This window comes from Suricata suricatta, chromosome 12 (genome assembly GCF_006229205.1).
Source record: "Suricata suricatta isolate VVHF042 chromosome 12, meerkat_22Aug2017_6uvM2_HiC, whole genome shotgun sequence".
NCBI lineage: Eukaryota > Metazoa > Chordata > Mammalia > Carnivora > Herpestidae > Suricata > Suricata suricatta.
In genome coordinates this window covers 9,810,191-9,810,475 of record NC_043711.1, presented here as the reverse complement: position 1 = coordinate 9,810,475, position 285 = coordinate 9,810,191, and positions in this window count along the sequence as shown.

Sequence of the window (285 nt, the reverse complement as noted above, 5' to 3'; positions counted from 1 at the left end):
GTTGGTGATAGTAAGACTCTTCCAGAGACATCTTGGAGCATCTTGTAAATGTCTGATGGCAGAGCTGGGGTGTGGGGGATGGGCACTGTGAGGTGTATTTGAGTCACTGCAAGTAATGGGAGATGGAAGCTGCCAATGGGCAGGGCGCGACCACCTGGCTTATCCACAGGTATGAGTGGTGACTGTCACCCAGCCATGACTCTCTCCACCGTCAGCATTGAGAGTGGCCTTCATTGCCACTGTCCTTCTGACTGGAGCCCACCCCCAGCTTCAAGATGGTGCAGT